Genomic DNA, 25,380 nt, shown 5'->3' with positions numbered 1-25,380 from the left:
GCTATTGGGCTCTTGTGATCCTCTGCTGTTATTAGCCTAAACCTGTGCTAATTATTCCCTATGAGGGAGACCATAGAGTCCATGTTTCTTTGGGTCTGGCTCACTTCACTTAGTATAATTTTTTCCAAGTCCTTCCATATCCTTACAAATGGGGCAATGTCATTCTTTCTGATAGAGGCATAAAATTCCATACAGGTTCAACACCTGCAACAAACTAAAACTAGATCTTTATATATTACCCTGCACCAAAATCAATTCCAGATGGATCAAAGACCTCGAAATAAAAACAGATACCCTGAAAACACTAAAGGAAGGAGTAGGAGAAACACTTGGGCTCCTTGGCACAGGACAGAACTTCCTTAACAAAAACCCAGAAATGCTACAAATCAAAGAAAGGTTCAGCAAATGGGACTGCATCAAACTGCAGAGCTTCTGCAGGGCAAAGGACATAGCTCGCAAGATAAACAGAAAGCCCACAGATTGGGAAAAGATCTTTACCGGCCATACAATGGACAAAGGCCTCATATCTAAAATATAGACAGAACTAAAAAAATTAAATCCTCCAAAACAGAACCAACAGCCCCCTTACCCAGTGGGCTAAAGACTTAAAAAGAGACTTCTCTGATGAGGAAATGAGAATGGCCAAGACATATGAAATAGTCCTCTACATCACTGGCCATAAAATAAATGCAAATCAAAACTGGGGTAAGATGGAATCTCCTTTATCAAGAAAACTAACAGTAATAAATGTTGGAAGGGATGTGGCCAAAAGGGAACCCTACTTCATTGTTGGTGGGAATGTAAACTGGTTCAGCCACTCTGGAAAATGGTGTGGTGATTCCTCAGAAGGCTAAACATAGAGCTCCCCTATGACCCAGCAGCCCACTTTTGGGCATCTACCCAAAAGACCACAAACAAGAACACACTAAAGCCACCAGTACGACAATGTTCATCACAGCACAATTTGTCATAACTGAAATGTGGAACCAACCCAGATGCCCCTCAGTTGACGAATGGATCAGGAAAATGTGGTACATACACACAATGAAATTTTATGCCTCTATCAGAAAGAATTATTTTATTTTTTATTTATGCACATTTTTGTGATTTCTGCTATTTCTTCTAAGTAGAATGACTTTGTTTCTAACTATTTAAAGAATTAAACACACAGCTATTAATTTCTAAATTAATTTTCTTTTGTTGAAGAACTTATAATTACTCCATACATTAGCAGAACCAGGAGTATAATAAAAATCGGGGAATATGTGATATAAATTTCTGGGAGATTAAAAAAAATTCACTGAAGACTTTGGAAGCAAGCCTCATAAGAAATCTGACATTCTGCCAGATGCCAGTAGCTGACCCCTAAAATCCTACCTATTCAGAAGGATGAGAACTGAAGATTATGGTTCAAAGCCAGCCCAGGCAGGAAAGTCTATAAGACTATTACCTCCAATGAACCATTACAAAACCAGAAGTGGTGCTATGGCTCACAGTAGTAAAGCACTACTCTTGAGCTCAAAAACTCAAGGATAGCGTCCAAGGCATGAGTTCAGGGCTTATAACCGACCAAAAAAAAAAGTCTAAAATTCCATAAGTTTTGTTACAGAAGTTGTAGAGTTAAATTATCTGCTTTATAGACTGTTGTTAACAGGCTTTAAAATTTCTCACATGAGAACTTTGTGAAATGATTCAACATTGCTCTCCTTAGTTTAATTTTTGTAAAGACTGAGAAATAATTCTAAATAAACTCTAGAACATGTAAACATTTAAATTGCTTTCAAATCATGGAAAAGTTGCAACAAGAGGGATTTTTATTACTTTTTAAAATTGTAAATGTATTTCATCATATAAAACAAATGCAAAATATCCATTCAGGCATTTGAATATTCAAATTTCTTCACACCATTATTTCTGATAACATTTGGTTTTATTTGTGCATGCAGTTATAACCTAAATGTGCCAATTTTTTCTCAGAGTTTGAAAACCTTCAAGTTTCAGATACCAAGTTAACACTAAAAACATAATAGTTAAGAATAGACTTCCATATTTATTAATTTCTTTCTTAAAATATCAAATATAGTTTTTATATTTTGAAACCAAATAAGCAAAATGTAGTTGTTATGTACAATGTACATTATCTAAAAACTAAACTCAAGAGTAAAGATAGAAGGGTGGGTGGGAAATAGAGGAGAAGACTGGAAGGGATGACATTGATTTGTAAACATCGTACTAATAACCTGACTATGAAATTGTAACCTCTCTATATAACCACTAACTAGTAACAATAATAATATTGATAATAATAAATAAATAAGCAGAGCAATAGATGTTCAAAACATCTGTTTAAAGGTTTTAGCATCTGAAACACTCATTTATAATTGAATGAGATTTTACAAACAAAAACTATCCAGAAGTAAAATAAACATAGGTTCAATGTCCACTTGCAATTTGATTGCATGTGTACACAACTGTTTTAAGGAGGAGAGGTGGAATTAATTAGATGTCTAAATAATAGGAGTTAAGATATGACTACAAACCTTGGTGTAGTGAGGACAGTTAATCAAACCTATTGACTTTGATGGTCCTGCTGTTTCCATGGACAGGACAAATTTACTTACTTATCCAATTGAATTTCTAGTGTGGGGAAATTAAAGATATATTCCTTTGTTTATGAAAGATCATATTAATTAAAACATACTAACTTATTTTGATTTTGTTTTCTTTAAATTTTCACCAGCATTTCCATTGCTTTCATCCATAAGCACAGATTTACAGTTTCATTTGTGTGTGTGTGTGTGTGTGTGTGTGTGTGTGTGTGTATGTGTGTGTATGTGTACTATTATTGTCTCTAAGGGGAAAGATAGAAACAAAAGGTTAAGATAGTCAGAACTGGCAATAAAGTATTAGTCATTGTAGTTTGCAAAAGCCCCTTTGTGTTAGTGGCTCCCCTTAAAGTATTACCAACAGCAACGCTAGCAAAACAGTTGGGCTAAGAAAGCAGAAATAATTCTTGAAAAATTTTTACATTTGTCATCCTGAGACAATAAGAAAAAAGACACTGAATATTTTTCCATAAATAGCTATGTTCGTAATAGCTTTTCACACAAGACTGATAACTAGTTAAACTAGTCAACAATTTGCATTATAGAGTCACAAAATTGTTTGCATAAGTGCCAGTAAAACTGTGCAGAACCTCTCATTATCCATGCCAGCTTGTGGATATGAATCATAACTATGTGATTTTAAGGGTCACAGGAAAATATTATCACCCTTTAATAACCATATCCTATCCCTAAGCAGAATTCTGATACAATAGTAATTGTACCGCAGGTAGGGACAGACACAGATTAAGAAACAGTGACACCCTACATCATAAAATTGATGGTGCAAAGCTGCATAGACCCTCTGAATTTTATGAACCACCATGATATTTTTGGTTTCTGTGGGATGGTAGGAGGGAGGCTCTTCTGCTAAGACTCCTACACCTGTTCACATTTAGAAAAAGTCATTGTCTTACAATCAAATGACAAAGGAGATCTATAGCTACCTTCTATGAATTACCTTTGTTTGTACAAGCAGTTTATTATATATTGTTCACAAATGACTTAAACTTTCTTATGTTTTTTATTGATGGTTGTGACAGTGGTATCATCAATAATTGCAAAGCTGACAGGAGACAGCTGAGAGAATTAATCTAATTATTTCAACTTTTCTGGGGCTCTACAATTTTCACTCAGGGCCTTGGACTTGCTATGCAGGCATTCTTCTTCTACTTCAGTCACATCCCCTACTTTATTCCAGGTTCTTAAAAGTACGCGTAAACCCTTGAACTTTATGTTCATTATAGCTCTTCAAATGATATCAAGTAATTGAAGAACAATAAGGTTTTTCTATGCAAGTGATGCAATTGTTCATCCGATGATCCATGTATATGCATTAGAATAGAAATAACTTCACTTCTATAATAATAAATTTATTAAAAGTTATAAAGGATGCATAGAAGAGAGTCGGAAATGTAGTAAAAATAGTTTTCATCAGGGAACAATAAAAAGAGCACGCATTTATACTGCACTGAAAACTATGACACTAACATGAGGATGAGAAATACAAGAAAGAAAACAAAAAGTTCTGGCCCAATATAAATGCACAAGTATTTGTGACCAGACATTCATTTGTCCTAATGAGAAAGGCAGTAATTGAACAGTCATCCATTTTCACAGAAAGTCCACAGCCAGAAAATTTGTCTGTGACACTGAAGCAGAGAAAGGCGAAAGTTACAACAAACTGACAAAATAGTTTTCTGTAAGACTATCAAAAAGATGACATTTCAAATTGGAAGGTTGTGAGATCAATCAAAATGGATAAGAGCATTTGTTATACATGTACTGCTATTGAATGTTTGTGCTACTAATTGTCCTCTTCCTCATAATTAAAATTCACAAAGTATTTATCCTGGGTCATATGTACTGATGCTTATCAATCTCTTCAGGTACCTATTTTCTGCAATTTAAAGATAAGTAAGAAAGACTCTAAAAGTCTCCTACAACATTACTACAAATATCAGATAATTTGCCTTGTGATTGGATGGCATTCAACGTGAATCCCAGTTTTTCTGTCTTTGTCCATGCGTAAAAAAGATGGTCAAATACATTAGCCTTTTAAACTCTTGGTAAATTTTCTTAAATTAGTTTTGGTTCTTAAAAGAAAACTGCACTGTCTTTATTGTCGATAATTTTTCCCATTGCTACAATAGTATAGTAGTGCAAAATCTTAAAAAATAGAACACATGTTTGCCTATAAAATTTAAAGATTTATATATTTGTTATAGGCTAAACTTTTCCTGTCCTCAAATGGCCTAAAAGTAAACAGAAACATGAAAGGTTTTCTACTCTAATACTTCATAGGATGTTACAGTCATCAGTGTACATCATGTAAGAGCAGATATTAACAAAGGAAAATTTAGTATATTGAGTTTGAATTCAACAACTCATCCTAAAAGATAGTATCAAATTCTGGTGAAATAAACTCCCTTCAATTTGTTCCTTCCTTTTTTTAAACATACGACAGAAACAAGAAATCAAGTTCTCCTTTTCAATTGCTAGGCATTCCATATTCCCCATAATATTAAGCACACATGGCAGCCACTAGAAAGCCATTAGAGTTCCCCTGCAGTAAAACTTCCTTTCAGCAATCCCTCCCATTGGTGAGCAAACTTCCCTTTCAAGTGACACAGGTATCCCATGTCAAGAAACCATTCATTCATTCCCAGTTTTGAATGTAAGTTTTTTCTTTCCTGATGTGGAGAAGGGTAAAGGTTTTAAAGACATCTGGGAATGTGTTGGGGTTCAGCTTTGGCCTTGAGGGGGAAGGGCATTGGAGAGCGCTCCCAAGACGCCGCCCTTCCCCCAGCCCTGGGGGTATGTGGAAGCAGGCCACAATTCTCTGGGTCCGGAACCAGAAGAACTGGCTTTGCAACCAGCCCCCAAACCTTCTTGCCAGCCCATATGCTCCCGGTTCGGGCTTTCCCCCTGAGGTGGCTCATGAGGGGTCCTATGACAAGCTTGCCAGCCTATTGCCAGCTCTCTGTCGATGACCCCTTTTCTCATCTCCATCTACTATATCAGCTGCTAGCCCCTCCCTTATTAAATCAGATTTGCTCTAGAGGCGTCTCCTAGATCCGTGTTTGCCTGGCTTTCTTCACTGGTAAGGAGGGGGGTAAAGCCATATCCTACGGCCACGTGCACCTGAGGTCTTTCCTGAGCCCCCCACTCCACTCTGGCCTTACCTGTGAGTCGGGCGACCAGAGGAGAGGGTGAGAAAGGGAGCAGTTAGAGTAGAGCAGAGCCTGAATCTCCACGCCAGGGGAGGTGACCCCAGCCCGGCAGGGATGAGTCTGTGTGCTAACTAAAATTGGAAGGGAGGCCAAGGAAATGTTCTACCAAATTCTGCTTCCAGCGGGGGTGGGTGTAGGAACTGACAAACTACGGGAGCAATGGCATCTGTATCTGTACACAGACACCAATTTGCAAGCCATCTGCCGCCAGAGACCTGAGCTACTTGAAGTCATAGTGGAGACATTTTGGTTCTGACATTCAGGGTTTCAGCTCTGTGGTGAGTGAGATTCGCACAGAGCTGCTGACAAGGAAGGGTAACACTCTGGGAATGGGCAACCTGGATGGCATGGTTGTACCAGCTAGAATAATTGTGACAAGCAAGGAACATCCATGAGGAGGGCTGCTCTTCTTTTGGAGAAATCAGAAGGGTATATATTCCATAGTAGTTCCTTGTGGCAAGATGTGTGTCCTTGAAATATAACTTATTTTTCAGACCTTTTATCCTTGAAAAGAAGAGGGTTAGAACTATTCTTTCCAAGGTGCAGCACAGTGTGTCTGTAAGTAACAGCTTGACAGAAAATTGCAGTCATCAGGGTGCAGTGCTAAAGACTTTTTATTCTTGCTTAATTCCAATTAAATCTGCTTCAAAATATATGGTGAACAAGGGTGGTTACTGCCAGGAATGCCATTAAGGCTTCTGTTCGACATTTTTGTGGGTCTTTTATTAAAATGAGAGTGACAACATCTGCACAAACAGTATGTTTTCTCTCCCTTCCCTCCTATTCTACCAACAACCGGCAGAGCAAGCCAGAATACTGCAAAAGAAGGGCAAGGGAGGGGCCCCACGACTCCAAAAAGTTGCATCTTGTTGTTTGTAGAAAGAATATCCTGGATGTGTGAAAAGAACCCTTGTACTTGGTTTCTCAACACTGCAGTTTAAAAATTGAGCAAAGCACTGCATTTATTTTCTTCCTCTCTTTTTGAAATGCTGCAGTCATGCAAATGATCTTGGTAAATTCCTCTAAGATGAAAGTATGGGGTTGCTTTATAGTTTGTCTCCTAACAGTTCACATTTCTGACCACTATATTGGTAACAATCAGTTTTTTGGGTCAATCAATTTTAGTTCCTTTTCTTTTTCACCAATCAAGATATTTCTTCTCATCTTCTCTTTTTTCTTACTTCTAGTCTTTTTACTGTTTTTTAAATTTTTCTTTTCATTTCAGAGCCAGATTATTTTAGCTCCCCCTTGCTATTGTAACAAATTACCACAAATTTAGTGGTTTAAATGTACACAAACCTAGAGTCCTACAGGACAGAAATCTCAAAAGCAACCTGGCAACAGGGCTGTGCTCCTAATAGAGTTTCTTTATCATTAAGAAAATTTGAGAGTGTGGGTTACAGATTTGTGGTAGCAGACTTACCCAGCTTTCAAAGAGTAGAGATCTCTATTTATAATGGGAAAATAGTACTATAAACACTATTTGTATGAAAATTGACATCTTGATAAATTAATTACCTTGATCTCAAAAGACTGTATAAATTTAAGTAGGTCTGAAATCATTTATAAGACCATTAACATAATTCCTGCAACTTATGCAATTGCCACTTGCATTTTTTTTTTCAGATCAAACAGCAATACAGTCAATTCCAACTTCCAGGTCAAAGTGAAATGCCAATTTACCAATGTACCAAGGAAACAAGGTAAAATGTTGTTAGTTAATATCAAAGAGTAGCAATATGCCCTTTGGGTCATCAAATAGGAAGTTTATGTTCCTTTACACTTAAGAAAACAAGGTCAAGTCATAAGCCCTCCTTGTTCTCTGAAACCAACATAAAATCTCAGTCCTTAGCCACTGAAGGCATTGCCACTGATCTTTACACACACACACACACACATACACACACACACTCAAACACATATAAGGGTATATGCATGTATATAACAACCACATTTATTTTTATTTTTATTTTTTTGCCAGTCCTGGAGCTTGGACTCAGGGCCTGAGCACTGTCCCTGGCTTCTTTTTGCTCAAGGCTAGCACTCTACTACTTGAGCCACAGCACCACTTCTGGCCATTTTCTATATATGTGGTGCTGAGGAATCAAACCTAGGGCTTCATGTATGGGAGGCAAGCATTCTTGTCACTAGGCCATATTCCCAGCCCATAACAACCACATTAAAACATCTATAATTTTACAGACTATCTACAGAGTAATGACATGATTGATGGCAGACATGTTGGATGTCTATGACATGTTGTATATTGATCTTTAGATACAAAATGATAGTTATGATAGGAAAAACAATCATTTTGAAAAGATCACAATATTCTAAACTTTATAGGTATTACTAGGTATGGAAAATTTATTATGGACAAGACAATCATCTCAATGTTATCACAAGTCTCCTTAAAGTTAAAATAGGGAAATGGGAAAGACAGAGTGAAAACAGAGGTGAAGATGGAGACAAACACGAGGGTCATGTGAGAACTAAGATTCAGTTACCCAATGTTGGTTTTGAAGAAGAAAAAGGCTAAAAGCCATGAGATTTGGGTTTGTAAAGGCAGTAAAGATATATCCTCTACTGCGTGTTTAGAAGAAATGGTATGGTTTTAGTTTGATAAGGGCCACTTTTTAATTTCTGACCACCAAAACCATAATAAAAATGTGCTACCTTAAGTCATTGAGTTTATGGGAAACTATAAATTTAGACTTTTGTCTCTGGGGTATTTTGTCCATCTGAACACACTTAGATACCATTTCAGTTCATTTAAATATTTCAGTTTCTAATATTGTATTTATAATCTTAATTTGTTCTATACAGCCAAGCTGAGGTTCAAATAACCTTTCATACTCAAAATTTTAATGATGATATTTTATTGTACATTGTTTGTACATTGTTGTTTGAATACTGTCCATAATATCAAATTAATATTTTTTTTTTACAATTTTTTTTTTTTTTTTGGCCAGTCCTGGGCCTTGGACTCAGGGCCTGAGCACTGTCCCTGGCTTCTTCCCGCTCAAGGCTAGCACTCTGCCACTTGAGCCACAGTGCCGCTTCTGGCCGTTTTCTGTATATGTGGTGCTGGGGAATCGAACCTAGGGCCTCGTGTATCCGAGGCAGGCACTCTTGCCACTAGGCTATATCCCCAGCCCAATATCAAATTAATATTACATACTTTCATCATATGAGCCAATATTTATAGTGACTTAGTATTAGTCATATATTATTTCAATATACGGTAGATAGTAGAATCATCGCATAAATATTCCACATCATTTACTTTTATATTTTACTGATATATGATAAGCAACTGCCTGATCCAACCCTCAAGTACCTAATTTTGTGGGTTCTCTCTATCCCTCTAAATTTCTTCTTAATAATAACAGCAACCAATACATGCTTTCAGCACTGTAGATTACAACTTCTTCCCTGATGGCAAAGGTGCACTAGGTGCTGACCTACCTGCTGCAGTGCCAGTGCCACACCTTTACCAAGGCTCCCCACTGCACAGAATGTGTTATATTTTTCCAACTCGAGGTCCTCACTCACTCCCTACTTGCCTGCGGGACTCTCAACAAATACCACAGGTTTAAACATCCTTTCTTGTTTATCTCTTAAAATAATAGATTAAGATTTTAACCTACTTAATGATATCCAGAATGAAGGTTAATTGCTCTGTCAGCGTCACAAGTTCTTTGTTAGTTAGAAGCTCTTGCTCTCTGAGCCCATCTCATTTCAGAACCAATCTCACTTTAGAAATCTCATGTTTGGAATGTTGCTGGCTGCTATGGCAGAGCAGAGATAAAATGTAGTAAATAACATGTTGATTCTAAGGTCTCGCCCCATTAAACACACACACACACACACACAAGTCCCTTCAGCTCACTTGCCATTATCCAAAGCAGTCCACATGCCTTGGTGAGGTGGAAAAAAGTTAGACTTAGATATACCTAATGGGCAAGTCCTGTGATTAACAAGTACCCAATTTGAATGAAATCTGTAACAAAGGTATGTTTAGTTTATTCTGTGAAAATTAAAGACAGACTTTCTAAGCAATCCTTTAGGCATAATTCATAACTGCATGCTACCACTATTACAGTGTGTGATGTTCTGAAATGCAGAGCACAGAAATAGTTTCCTTGTCCTGCATGGCAGAGAAATTTAATGGTAAATCCATTTTTCTATCCATGCTTGACTTCCTTTTACAAGTATAGCTAGTCCCACAGCCCAAGCAGTTTAGAGGAAGTCATTAAAAAATATCATATTTATGCCTTGAAATAGTGATACGAAATGACATTGTTTATCATACAATGTTGCTAACACTTTAGAAAATGAGAGTATAGACTACAGTGTTACCTCATTTGCTTGTAGTTGTATGACTGTCTTGTGAGGAGACACAAAGAAGTAGTTGCAAGAAAACGGCTTTGGTTGTGAAAGCAGTCAATGGGATTCCTTTCCAGGAAGTGAAAAGGAAGCCCAATTCAGGGCAGATCTTGGAGTTCCTATGCTGAACCCAGGAGGCAGTATCTCTCCCACAAGAATTCACATGAAAATTGTGGCCAGCCCACTGTTAGCTACTGTTGCTAGTGCAGGATAGGGATAAACAGTTCCATTTTAGAGGGCTTCTGCCCTGGTGCAATGTGGGAAGATCCTGAAGGTTTACAGCAGGAACCTCCAGGTAAAATTGCCTTCAGGCTGCCCCGTGATTTAACCCTAAAATCACACAATACCCCTGAGATTGAACATTAGACAGTGAGAATAGAAAAGTGAATAATTAAGTTACAGAAAAGACAAAAAAGTCACCATGATTAATAATTTACAATCTGTATTAAGTTACACCTTTTATAATATCTTTCAAGCCGTTTTATAGGCATGTGGGAAGGAGAAAAGAGCATTTTCTAAATGACAAGCTGTCAGAATCACAAAGGAAACAAATTCGATGAGCAGTACCCACCCTGAGATCACCACAGACAGCAAGACTTATTAAAAATCCATGATTCTATAAAGCTTGTAAGAGACAGAGAGGGTAATAAATGAACTAATGACAAGAACCTATAGTGAGCGATTACTCCTGAAACGATACCTTAGTGACCCTCAAATAAATGCTTAATTTGTTTCTTGGCAGGATAACATCCTTGGAAGGCCTTAGGTGATATGGTCAAAGTAACAGGAGCAAAAAATTGCTTTTTAATAGCTACCTAATGAAGCTTGCAGGATTTAAAACCATTGAAATAAGTAACTATTTCTCACTGGTGTTTTTTTCACCTCTAAATTCAAATAGCAGTATGACTTAAATGTTATTATCATGTTTTGAAACACATTCACATGTGTTGGAATGTGTGAATAATTTTAAATTAAGCAATGACAACTAGTTAATATGGTTCATATCCTTAAACACAGTAACACAGTTTATTAATTTAGCAATTCATAAGTACTTGATTTTGGTAAAACAGTGTTTCTTTTCCTAAATTAATTATCTTTGTATTTATCCTTTAATACCACATTTTTTTTGCTCAGTATGATTCCGTGTCAACCAATCTGGATATTTGGGAGAACATAACTTCAACAATTTTCTTTAATGTTTAGGAGAGTCACAAAAGAACATTACATGAATATACTTTTTCCTTATTAATAGTTTGCCCTATGTAATTATGCTCATTGTTTTATCTATTACTGCTTCAGAAAAAGAAACCATCCTGAAAATTGAATTAATTACACAATTAGGTTTTGAAGGGAATGTTAGATCTGTTTGGCAGAATCTTTTTCAAAGCCAGATTTCTCCTCTTTCCTACTGTTTGTGGGTAAGAGCCCATGGGTCCAGTTACAGGCTTCTTTTCTCAAGGAATCTCCCGAAGAAACAACATCATATGCAGCCTTGATATTTTCTGACCAATTCCATTGAATATCAAAAAAAGTCCTTTGGAGTTGTATCTGAGATAGCTTTATAAAATGTATTTTTAAAATTTTTTCTTTAGGTAGTGGCAGAGCAGTTTATGAATACAATATCTCTTAGCCAATGTCACCCTATTTACATTCTCACTCACCCCTTCCACTCTACAAAAAACAGATCTTTCTTTTCCATTCAACAAAGTAATTTATGTGTACAGTGCATCTTGATCTGTGTCATCCTTTCAAACCCTCATCCTCCATCCAACCCACTCCTTCTCTTGTTTTTCTCAGTTCTGTGGCATATATATTCTAAGCCAGCTTTTGCTTTTTATCTTGTGCCCACCTTTGTTTTGATTTTGTCATTTTGAAAATCCCTTTTGTTCAAGAGCCAGTATTTTCTCTCTCTCTCTCTCTCTCTCTCTCTCTCTCTCTCTCTCTCTCTCTCTCTCTCTCTCTCTCTCTCGTTTCTTTCCTTTCTGGTCCATTACTTTCTCACCTGAAATTCTATGACACAGTTCCATCTACCACACTGCCATTAACTCTGGATTCTTGGCTTCAGGTCTGAGGCAGTCTTAATCATTAGATGGGTATTCAAGCAAAGAAATAAGAAATGCCAGTACCTGTCGTAACCAAAATGGTAACTCAGTATAGAAGTCATTTCACATTCCCATGAGGGAACAACATAACTAGGGTAAGAACCCAGTAACCTGGACAAGCATTTCAGAATGCCAAGTCCCACTGTAATATCATCAAAATAACCCATCTAGATTAGAAAGCTAAGGGGGTAGGCATGGCAAACTGCATTAATTTAGGATGTACCCTATGAGAAAAGTGAAGAAAAAGAGGAAAAGTTGGGGTCATATGTTTAAAGAAATTTATAATTAATTCAAAGATGGAAAGGTCAAAATCCACAGGGAACAGATTAATTGTAAGTCTCACTTTAAGTGAATCAGTTTCAAGACACATTCCATAGCAAAGATCAAATTCGTTTCAGTTTTCTGTATGGAGATACCCAATTTTACCAGCACCATTTGTTGAAGAGGTTGTCTTTCTTCCAATCTGTGATTTTGACTCCCCTATAAAATACTAGATGTCTATAGGTCTGTGGATTCATTTCTGGGTATTCTATTCCATTGTATTACTGGTCATTAAGCATGTTTTTGTGGTAGTTATCAAGCTGTTTTCATTGCTGTGACTTTGTAACAGACTTTGAAGTTTGATATGCTTAGTCCTCCAACACTGTTCTTCCTGCTAAGGACTGTTTTATGCTATTCAGGGACTTTACTTATCTGATAAATTTTTGGATTTCTTTATCTCATTGAAGAATGTTAGGATTTTGATGGGTATTGCATTGAATTTGTAAATTACTTATGGCAATATTGTCATTTTCATGATTTAATTCTTCCAACCCAGAAGGATGGAAAAATCCTTCCATTTCCTTAAATATTCCTCAATTTCTTTGTTCATTTTTAAAGTTTTCACATTAGAGGTCCTTCATATCTTTAAGTTGATGCCTAGTTATTTTTTTCTGAGGCTATTTCAAATGAGATTGCTTTCCTTATTTCAGTCTTGATCTTCTCATTGTTGCCATACAAAAAAGCTACTGATTTTTGTGGATTGAGTTTATAACCTGCTACTTTGCCAAAGTTTAGGATCATCTCTAGTAGTTTGGGGGAGGGGTAGTCCATATGGTTCTTTAAGTACAGGATCATATCATCTATAAGGAAGGGTAGTTTTAGGTCTTCCTTCTCTATTTGGATCCCCTTTATGTTCTTCTCTTTGATTTTTGTAGTAATCCAGACTCAGAGAAGCACAAGTTGCATGGCTTTCCTCATTTGTCATAGCTAGAAAGTGCCTCTTAATCTCTAAGCAAACCATTGCATGATATGTAAGTGGTGATTAATGAATAACTGAAGTATAATAGACTCAATGGAGAGCTCATAGTATAGTTCTTTAGAAAGACTGTTAACACCCAACAAAAGTACCAGAAAATGAGTACTAGGAAGAGGGCAGGGAAAGGGCTAAGAGGAGAGGGGCAGAAAAATGGAGAGAAGGAAAGGAAAAGGAGAGGAAGGAAAAGAGAGAAGGAGGAAAACGCAACTAAGAATTCATTGTATACACCACAGAATTGAGAAAAATAAGAGAAGGGCTGGGCCAAAGGGGGTGAAGGTGTAGAAGTGATATCACATCGCCAGGTATTGTGTACATAAACTGCTGTGTTAATTGACAAATCCAACACATATCCTAAAAAGTAAGAAAAGTGAGGGGACAGGTGGACTGGGAGAGATGGGTAAGAATGTTAAAAGGGGTGATATTGATCAAGATGCACTGTATTCATAACCAGTTGTTGAATGACAACTCCTTTGTATAACCATGAAAGATAATAAAATATTTTTAAAAGAATGGATTAGAATTCATCTTTGGTTTAAAGCTCAAAATAAACTTATATTCATAATATTCAAATATACTAAATTAAATATAGATAAAATGTAATGTTATTTTCATCTAGTTATTATGATTTTTACTTAAATAATAGAGTATCATAAAGACAAAACAATAAAGTATTTAAATGACACAATAAGGAAGTACATGGTAACATCTAGAAACCAATATATTTAACAGTATTACAAATTAATTTCCACTCTCTATTATCCCTAGCTCTCTATAGAAATAGGTAGAAAGTAGGCCTATCTATCTATCTATCTATCTATATCTTTCCCTCGAATACATACATAGAATGGGCTCCATTATGGGGAATGAAAATATCCAGTATCTGCTGTCAATAATGTGAAGACCCAAGAGAGCTGATGTGGTTCCAGTCTGAGTGAAGAAGGTCTGAGGCCAGCAAAAGTGAAGTGGAAAATATTTTGTCTAGGTCAGTCAGTCTGAGAGCAGGAGACCATGTCTTCACAGGAAAAAAATTCCCTTCTCAAACTTTTAATTCTTCTCCGGCAGGTCCATGATACATACTCAACACTGAGGAGTGAATTTTGCTTTATTCCTTTATCTCAAATGCTAATTATTCCTGAATGCTAAAATTATCCAGGATTACCTTACAGAAACTCAGAATAAAGTCTGACCAAAATACCTGGCACTCTGTTGACCAGTTCCTATATGAAATTAATCCTCAAAACCTCCACAAAGGGTGATGTCTAAAATTTGGAATTCTACCATGTATTTTTCTACAAAGTTAGCTCAACTACTTAATCGTGGATCGATCTAAAAATATTTTTCCTATTTTCTTTATACCCTTAAAACTACCACACAAAAGGGAGAGAAGATATTTTTCTCTGCCCCAAACTTTTTTCAGTGGAACTAAAACAAAACAAAACCTTACACATATGAAATGAAAGAATACATCTTCTGTTTTACTGTAAGCTATTTTTACAGTAACAAGTTTTAAACTCAGGGACTTGAGCAATGCCCCTATTCTCTGTTTCTTTCTTTCTTATCTTTCTTTCCCTCTTTTTTGAGACAGTCTCCCTTAACTATGCTGGCTTCAAAAATACAATTTTCTATTCCTGTTTTCTGAGTAGCTGAGATCATAGATATATGACATCACATGGTTTATAATTTAAATCTTCATCTCACACAGGAAGGACAGCCAGTGAAAATTATAATATAGACTACAGAGCAAGATAATTCAACTCAGTGATGCTTTCTTTCTTCAACTTCCATATATGTGGCATAGATATATTAAAACTGTAGAGAGAAGGCAGGAGAAATGTTTGGACTTAAAGTGCTATTTATTTTGTGACCAACGTTGTAAACATCTTCATTGTACAATCTGAAATCATACTGAATACATCCCCATTGCTGGGGTTCTTTCTCTGACCCGGCTCAGATGCTTATTTCTTTCTCTCTTATTACCATCCGTATCATCCTTTCCCCTAACCCTCGGCCTGCAGGTATGTTAGGGTGGGACGTAGGGGTTACTCCGGCCTGGCGTGCGCGTGACCTGCGTGGTAATGTGGCCGCTATCCTTCCCTGGGAGCTAGCGTACATAGACCACAGAGTAGGCTTCTGAGAGCGAACTAACTTTATTGAGGGAAGGTCAAGGGGAGATGATTCCGAAGGAAGGGGGTTGGCCAGGATTCCGATAGGCCGAGAGCTGTCACTTGACCTCCAAGGGGCTGGGTCACTTGAGCCCACCGAACCCGGGCGGGGTTGGTGGGCGCCCGGCTGGCTGGCAGGTTGGAGGGCTGTTGGCCCAACCGGTTTCTCTGGATTCCAATCTAGAGGGGGTAGCAGGGCCGCATTCCCCAGGGCTGGGGGAGGTGCATCAAGCCCCTTCCATCTAGGGGGGAAGATGGACCCCAACATCTGCCTCTTTTATATATATATTTTTCGAACAGCAGGAGGCACCCTACTCGAGAGCGCGCCATGTCTTAGGTTGCCCCCCCCCAAGGGGAGTCTTACCCGTCTTGGGCTAACGCCCTAGCTCTTCAGGCTGACCTTCCTGCCGGGCTGGCGGGCCCGATGAGAGGCCTTGGGGAGAGTGGGATTGGCACTCGAAAGAGAGCCTGATAATTTTTTCCCATGCCGGCGGACCTTACTGAGCAGCAGGTCCTGGGGTTCGAGTGACGAGCCTCTTGGGGTTCTTATATGGCTAAAAGGCCAAAGGCCACTTGGTACCTAGACAGCTCTGGCCCATCGATTACAACAAGAGACCCAATGTAAACATAAGGTAAATGGGAGCATAAAGCAGACATGAGCATAAGCAATCGTAATACAAGGCAAATGCAAACATGAGCAACTGTAACACATGAGCAATTGTAACACATGAGTAATTACAACAAGGCACAAGGCAATGGAGGGTCTCTTATCGGGGTCAGTCCACGGAAAACAGGAATTCTGGTCCAGTCTGGTGTCGCTCAAGGTAGCACAGATGGCTCTTCCTTCCCTCGACGGTGAGGTAGAGGGGCAGGTTCAGGTCCTGGTGATGTGGCAGCCAGGATGCTGGTAACTTAACAACTGAGGTTAGTAAACACTTCACAGTAAACATTACAGCAAGGTGCCAATACCTTACTTATTATAAACATTTATAATAAAACATTAAAGTGTCCAAGTCCTTTAGCTCCTATTTCCCTCCAATGGGGACCCCCGAGATAAGCAGCAAAGGGGGGAACGAAAGAGAGGGACAACCGTGCAAAATTTCCCTTTGGTCCTTGTGTCACTTTTCTGCATGAAATGAAGAAATTTTAATATGTAATTGCTTGTGAAAACATTTCCTTTTCAAATCACTATAGATTTATTAGAGTTGCACAGGTAATATAGTTTGAGAATATTTTTTACTCAGCTACCCCTAATATTAATATTAGATATGAAACTATTATACATGTATCTATAATATATCATATATACTCAATATCTATGTATGTAAATATTTAATATATCTATGTTTATATCTATATCTATATCAAACTTATCTTCATGCAAACAAATACAAATATAGTAAAAGGGATCTAGGTAAATTATACAGAGTGTGAAATCAGTCTCCTGCCTAGGGGCTTTAAAAATTGAGTTTCCAGATTAAAAACAGACTATAGGATGGAAATTTCATTAACAAGAAAAAACATTTTAGGACCTTTAAAGTCTTTCAGTAGTGTATAAAAGTTATTTAGAAACAAAAAACCCGTTCTGCATCTCATTTACCTAACTGATGAGAGATAAATGAGCTAGGGATGTAATGCACAGCCCCGAGGTATTCTTTGCTGCTCAACCAGTGTCTAACTCTCTTAAAAGACAAGAGAATCATTAAGTTTCTGCTGCCACAGGGCCAGCTGCAGTCACTAACCTTTCCTACTGCAAACCGTTTCCCAAATATTAATGGAATAATTATAGGTCAGATTCCCATCACTGATTCAGTGCATTTTTTGTAAATCCAAACCAGAAACTAATGATAAGACTTTATTATGTGTAAACAGGATACTATTATTTACCCAGAATGTCATTAAATTTCACTGTGGTAGTGTGAAAGTAATTCATTCTGATTCTTGGGAGGTCTTTTCTATGAAACAACTGAGAAAAAAAATGTTAGGTAGGTTATTATTTTTTAGGCAGATAAGTGTTTCATTTTGTGAAGAAGAATGAACATCACCACCATTCAGGCAAATTTGAAATTTGACTTGAAACTGTTGCCAAGACTAGAAAGTCTCTTGCTGATACATTAGCTAGCAATATAAAATAAAGCTGAATTGCATTTAATTTGACGATGCGAAAACAACTCTAGTACTAATATAAACATGTGAACATGCAAAAATGTCTTCTAATATCATTGATATAAAGTTATTTTAAAAAAATAAAAAGACAAGCAGCACACAGCCTGGAAGAACAAATTTAAAGCTATATATGTACATATATATGCATTATATGATATAGAACATATAATGAATCATCAAATGCGATAAGAAAATAACTCATAAGAGCTGGGCTTAGGTGGCTCATTCCTGTAATTGTAGTTACTCAAAAGGCTAAGGTCTGAGGATTATGGCTCAAAGCCAGCCTGAGCAGAAAATCCATGACACTCTTATCTTCAATTAACCATCAGAAGGTCAGAAGTAGAGCTGTGGTTCAAATGGTAGAGCATTAGACTTGAGAGGGGCTGGGGAAAGGAAGATTAGGCTTTGAGTTCAATCTCCAGGACTAGCAAAACACACAAACAAAAAAGATAACAGAAACAAGAGTGATAAAATGCATGATAGCAAAGCCAATTTGAAATGATGCTCAGTGTCTTACAATGCTACACATTCCTGACCATCCAATCCATTTTTACCCCATTAATAAAAATGTATCTCTGATTCTTCAATGAAAAGATGCACAGATTTGCATAGTACCTTTATCATCATTGCCAAAACATAGATATCTTACACTTGTAAGGCACAAACAAATTGTAGAACATAGCTATAAAATATAAACCGATATAAGAAAGAATGCACCATCAATACACCAAAAACACATGGAAAAAAATCAATATAAATTGTTAAGTTAAACAAACCTGTCTGTGAAGGCACATATTGCATGACTTTAATTACACAACATTTTGGATTTTTTTTTATTGTTTTGTTTTTTGTAAAGAATTCATTTTTAAATTGTATTGTAAAGTAGATGTACAGAAGGATTACAGTTATTCCAGTAATGAGCACATTTCCTTTCCCCTTCCCTCATTCTCTCCCAAATTTTCTCCTCCCAACGACCCTACCCCCAAAGTTGTAGAGTTCATTTCCAGCATAGTGTCTACTGGGTTTCACTGCTGGATTGGTTCACCCTTTGTCCCACTGTTTTTAAGAAGGCAAAATCATAGTCAATTTTAAAGATTATGGTGCTGGGTTAATGTGGAGGGATAGACGAATAGGTGATACTGACAACTATTCTGTATTGCATTATTACAGATGATGAATTCGCATAATACGAAGAACTTAGAGGGATGAAAGGAGAACATAAGATAATCAGAGTCCTAGGCCAAAGCCCATGTCCTGGAAGTTACAATATGTGAGGTCTGCCCACTCCACACAATACTTCACTTAAAGAGAAGAGTAGTGGTGAAGGGCAGAAAAAGATTCATTAATGTGTTGATTGTCCATGGGAAGAGGGAGAAGATGCATTTCTGCCCACCTTCTAGGTAGATGAACAAAGAGATGAAGACTAGGGTAAGGGGTAATTGGTATACATAATGAATCAGTACCAACCAAAAGTGTGGGATGGTCAGTTCGATCATTTATTCAGGATTTGTCATAATAAGAAAGACTTTTTTTTTTCCTGTGGGGAGGGATTTTAACTATCATCACAGGAAGGTTATCCATTTGCTCTATCTTTCCTGGAAACAAGGGAGGGTAGTAGAGAAAAGCTCAGAGGAAAGAAGACAGATGCAAAACAGAAACAGAGATAATGAGATTTTATCTTGCCTTCGGTTACCCTTTGGATATTTGCAGGCCTGAGTACAGTGCTTTTAGCAAAAGCACTCTCTAAGTTTCTGCTGTATCAATTGCTAAATCCATATGGGATCTATTTAGCTTCTGTTTATATTTCAAACCTGGATACTTTACAACAAGGCCTTTAACTTTTGCTAATTAATATAGTTTGCATTTCCTATTTGCCTGACAATGAATTCAAACAGAACATAGACATATTTTTAAAATTGTTACTCTGTGTGTGTGTGTGTGTGTGTGTGTGTGTGTGTGTGTGTGTGTGTGTGTGTGTGTTACTAGGGACTGTCAGGGCCTCCAGCATGTAAGTGCATTTCTAGTTTATGTTTGTGTTTGTGAAAGGATCGCCCTTAATTTTGCCCTTGAATTCATACCTCCACATTCTGAGTCACTGGGTATACACTGGTGTGTACTACCACACATGGCAATTTGGCATTTTTAATTTAGGAATTTTACTTTATTTGCTAGTATTATTTCCATGTACTTAAAGATATGGCTTAGTATTCTTTCTTCACTGTAAAAGACAAAATATGGATAGTGTATCTAGTGGTATACTCATGGTATATAGCAGATAAAAAGAGAGTCTTTGAGCTTTTATTTCTCCAAGTGGAACATTTAAGAGTTACACTATACTAAAAGATCTGATATTCTGATCTCCAATAAAATTTTTAAAAAAAGAGGACACTAAAGGGTAAACACTAAAGAGTAAACCATTGGATTATGTTTTTAATGCCAAATGCTTAGAAATTTTAGATTATATTCACTGATGATAACATTTATCAAAGGACTTGAATCATGGCCATTAAGTGTTTATGCTGCAGCTTTATACACCTGTGAAACACCCTATTAGATGAGAAATTGTTTCAGAGTGTAACATAAACAAGTTATGTTGTATTCTTGTGATATAGCCACCTAATTCTTGATCATAATTTTGTCATATGCATAAATTCCTTTAATTCTCCTGTATGTGATGACCAGTCATTCTTGTACAGTCTCTGTCTTTAATTTCAGAGTTCCCATGAGCTACTCTAATAGCTAAGCATGCTTTTGATATTTCCATACAGAAAAATAGTTGAACTCACACTCTGACTTTTACGTTTCTGAATTTGACGTCAAGGAAGCTTCCAGTATAATCTTGGAAATGCTCTCAAGTACATGTCCTGTCTTATCTTCTGAGGCATTATTTATCAAATGGCTCCCCGTGATAATATAATAATTTTGTCATCTGTGCAAATATTTTCTGAAGTGAAGGGCATGAATTGTTTTCTTGTAAGATACAGAGGTAGAAGAGCTGATTTAGACAGCTATTCACTGATGTTCCTTGACTTTCATAGAAGATTCTGAACACCTAAAAATGGGCTAGACAACTGGAGAGTTCTTAAACCAGAAGCAATGTCAGAACACTGCTCACCCTCTTCTCATCTGTTAGGAGGCTGCAATGCATTTTTCCTGGCAGGAAATGAGAATATGTCATTACAGTGGTAAATCAGATTCCAGGGAAATGCCCAATGGCTATTGCACCATGGTCCAAAGCAAAGAAAATCCTGGCTTATGCCAAGGCTTGAGGCCAGTTAACATCAAGGTCCTCATAATAATGGGCAATTCATAAGGCTGAGTAAGATTACTCAGATTATATAATGATGAATGCAAAATTACACTATGCATTTTAAATCAACTTCTAACTCTAACTCTAGGTGTCTCACTGTCCCTGGCTTCCTTTTGTTCAAGGCTAGCACTCTACCACTTTAGTCCCAGCTCCACTCCCAACTTTTTCTGTTTATGTGGTGCTGAGGAATTGAACCCAAGGCTTCCTGATGCTAGACAAACACTCTAACACTAAGCCACATTCCCAGCCCTAGGTGCCTTCTTTTTCAAATTTAAAGGAAGAGCAAACATTTGACCTTAAGCCCTTAATTTTTCTAAAATAGATAGCTCATGATTGGAGTTTTTGTATTTCATTCTTGAGATTTGATAAAGTTTTGTTTGACTGAAATCATTGGATACATTTCCTGTTATGAGCATACTTTTAAGTTAATAGATGAACGAGAAGTGGGAGTGAGAAATCCTCTCCTCTAATGTAAAAAATCCTTTATTACCCCAGTTATTGTCATTTTTCTCTTTCAGCTTTAAATGGAGAAATTTTCTGTTGCATTTTCAAGCTTTGTTGCTTTTGTTCCCTTTCCACAATTTTTTGTGACTTTTATCACTTTCCAATATATATACATACATATATAGATATATCTTCAAATATATATATTCATTGTCAGTGTTCATTTTTGTTACCTCATTCACAGATTTACCTTCATAAAGTTTACAGCTCCAGTTTCAAAACCAAAGCAATTTATTCACATGAATCATCTTTATTTTTAGTCCTACCCAAGCATATCAGGAAGAGAAGTGTTTCAGGATGTTAGAGCAGACTATATTATCTGTTTCTCTGAGAGTAAGTTAGAAAGATACACAAACAGTATTTCAGTTGAGACAATTCAGAGCTGGCTTAGGTCAGAGCTGATGGCCAGGGAGATTTTCATGTGTACAAGAAATGTATCCAATGCCCAACGTATGATACTGTAACCTCTCTGTACGTCAGTTTGATAATAAAAATTTGAGAAAAAAAAAAGAAGAAAAGCAGTAGCTTAATAAAAAAAAAAAGATGTAACTATTTGCCCTCAAGTATTTATAATACCAGTGGAATAGTTCTGCCATAGGTTTTCCTAACTTCAAGCATATCAGTATCTGAGTGGCTGTTGTAATCTAATCAGTCATTTTGAGTAGGAATTTAATATTTAAAATAGATTTTTCTCAAACAGGAAATATTTTATATATCACTACTCTATTTCCACTGTGGAGGAGTCCTAGTTGCTTCATGGTGTGATCCAAAATATTTGCAACTCATATGCTAAAGCTTTCTCCATTCCTAGATTTAATCGAATAGAAATCATTCTTGCAAACCAAGAAAAATGCAATGTAGAGATTAAAACATATCTTCTGGGGATGAAATGTGTTAACTTCAAATCACAGAATTGAACCTTTTTGATTTCTTCTTGCACAAATGAATAAGCCTTTCTGTATCTATACTTATCTAAAATTGAAGAAGGAATTAATATGTATGATTTGTAGGGTTCAACTAGGGTCATTAAATGACATGGTTTATATAGAGTCTTTAGAACAACTTCTAAGCCCTAATTTAATTATTAATGTCTGTTCATGAAGTCAGTATTAATAAGATACCACTTTGGTTTGTCTTATGTTTATGGCAAACTTAGGCTCACTATATGGTGACTATAACTCTCTATAACTTTATCACTTAAATGAGGTTCTTGGTTAAACAATAGAAAAAGAATATGGCCTATGTAGGGGTTTTACATTTTATTCACTTATTCATGCTGTTATGCTATAATTTCTGAAAAGCCATGACTCTAGAGAACAGTTACATAGATAATTTCTAGTGTTTTTCAAAGTTATTAAAAAAATACTTTTCCTCAGATAGTCTTTGATTAGCTGATTTTTATGCCCAGTTTTCTACTTGGCAGTTCTTTTTGTTTTTTAATCAGTCTCTCAAATAGCTTTTATTATGCTTATGTACAACTATTTCCTTTTAAGTCATTCTCTTTTTGCAATATAATAACTAGGGCTCTCCTACAAAATGAAAAGTAATTTTAAATCATTCTTCTACCTCACTGTACATGTAGGTACTTCCATATAGATTCAGGAGGCAGGTCGGGAGGCAAGCAGGCAGGCAGGCTGGCAGACATGTGGCAGGGATTATAGACTCAAAGCACCACATTTGGCATATTGGTTGAGATGAGGGATTTCATAATGTAGGGTCCTCCTGACCGCTGCCTCTCAAGTGGCTTGTATTATGGGTATGTACAACAATGTCCTTTTAACTCATTCTCTTTTTACAATATAATAACGAAGACTCTCTTACAAAGTGAAAAATAATTTTAAATAATTCTTCTTCTACCACATTGTACATGTAGGTGTTTCCATATAGGTGCAGAAGGCAGGCAGGTAGGCAGGCAGGTAGCTGGCTTGATAGATTCAAATCACCACTTGTGCCATATTGGTTGAGATGAGGTTCTTAGTAATGTAGGGTCCTCCTAAACACTGCCTCTCAGATTTCGTGTATATGGGTATGTACAACAATTCCTATTTAAGCCATTCTCTCTTTACAATATAATAACTATTCCTCTTTTATAAAGTCTAAAATAATTTTAAATCATTCTTCAAACTCACTGTACATGTAGGTATTTTTATATAGATGCAGAATGCAGGCAGGCAGGCAAGAAGGCATGTCCCTGGGATGATAGATTGAAATCACCACATGTGCCATATTGGTTGATATGAGGGCATTATTAACGTAGAGGTCAATCTGGCAGTTCTTTAGAGTTAACTAAATGTACTTATTTTCAACTGTTTTGCTAAATCCTCACCATTTTCCCTTATCTGTTTACTGTGAGCAACATCATGCCTAAACAATACAAGTGAGGTGGTAGGAGCCATTTTACATTCATGTGAATTTACATTGGGTCAATTCCAAGATAACAATTTTTACAGCAAGTAACAGAAAACTCAAGTCAAATATCTCAAATCACAAGATGTGCCTTTCTATTAAAAAACTTAAAAAGGGGGAGTTAAGTCAGGCTGGTTTATTAAGCTATTTATCAATGTCAAGGTTCTTCCTGTCTTCTCATTCCTTCACCTTCCTTGTGCATTTTAGCACCATTTCTAGAGACAGGATCTGCTGTGAGAAAATGCATTTACTACCCTTAATGTGATTCCTTTCCTAAATACTTCACAGTAAAGATCATCTCATAATTTACTAGCACATTGAGATCACGTCCCATATCTACTGGTTTCTTAGCCAAGATGGAAAATGGGAAAACTGGAAGTACTCTGGATGTGGGAAAGAGGAGTGGATGAATGAACCAATCTACACTTCCACCCTGTTCCAGGCACTGTTAATATAAAATGAACCACTTGAAAATGCACTGGCTTTCTTTTCCCACTCACTTTAGGTCAGAAATTTATAATTAGCTGAGTAATTGTAGTTCAGGAAGATTAGAACTGGAACAGCAAATTACTAAAATCATTGTGTCTTTGTGTCTGTCTGTCTCTGTCTCTGCCTCTCTCCTCTGTTCCCTGTGAGTTCCTTTGGTTTTTGTTTTTTTATAGCATGTCAGATTCAATTTTTTATTTGATAGTATTGGTGCTTGAACTCTGAGCCTGGCTTCTGTCCCTGAGTTTCTTTGTGCTCAAGGTGAATGCTCTACCACTTGAGTCACAGAACCACTTCTGGCTTTTTGTGAGTATACATATTGGAGAGAAGAGTCTCACAGAATTTCCTGCCCAGGCTGGCTTTGAAATGCGATACTCAGATCTCAGCCTCCTAAGTTGCTAGGATGACATCTGGAAAGATGTATTTATTTATTTGTTTGTTTGTTTATTGCTAGTCCTGGATCTTGAACTCAGATCTTGGGCAGGACTGTCCCTGAGCTACTTTTGCTCAAAGCTAGCAAGCTACCTCTTGAACCACACAGTTCCATTACCAGCTTTCTGTTTATGTAGTATGGAGGAATGGAACCCAGGGCTTAAAGCATGCTTGACAAGTGCTTTACTACTAAGCCACATACATTTCCAGCCCCAAGAGGTATTCTTTTAACATTTGACTGAAAAGAATACATTTCTTTTTATTTTGGCCACATTCTCTCAGATACAGAT

Source organism: Perognathus longimembris, chromosome 2, assembly GCF_023159225.1.
Source record: "Perognathus longimembris pacificus isolate PPM17 chromosome 2, ASM2315922v1, whole genome shotgun sequence".
NCBI lineage: Eukaryota > Metazoa > Chordata > Mammalia > Rodentia > Heteromyidae > Perognathus > Perognathus longimembris.
Note: the sequence above shows the minus strand (reverse complement) of the source record.